The sequence below is a fragment of the Falco punctatus genome (genome assembly GCF_963210335.1).
Source record: "Falco punctatus genome assembly, chromosome: 13".
NCBI classification, from domain to species: Eukaryota; Metazoa; Chordata; class Aves; order Falconiformes; family Falconidae; genus Falco; species Falco punctatus.
This window is the reverse complement of record NC_137593.1, coordinates 9,277,825-9,278,204: the sequence shown is the minus strand read 5'-3', so window position 1 is coordinate 9,278,204 and position 380 is coordinate 9,277,825.

Below are 380 nucleotides of genomic sequence, written 5' to 3'. Positions count from 1 at the left end.
CGCGCCAGGCCGAGGGGCGGGACCAAGAGCGGGGTGCGCGCGGGAGGCCGCAGCGCCCCCTGGGCAGCGGGAGGACCGCGGAGGGGGGTAGCGGGGGGACCGCAGGGGCGGAGGGGGGGGTAGCGCCGGGACGGCGGGGGTGGGAGCGGCAGCAGCGGCTGCCGGCCGGGCCCGCGCTCAGCTTGCGGGGCCCGGGCCAGGGTGCCCGCTGCCCGCGTTTACAAAGCGCGGCGAGAACAAGAAACGGTAAAACCCTGGAAGGTGACGGATATGGAGACTGGAATTCTCGGCAGCGGCAGGGAGCGGCGGCGGCGCCAGGGCTGTTCCGGCAGGGGGCGCTGCGCCCCCGCGGTGCCGCGCCGCGCCCGGCTGGGGCCGCC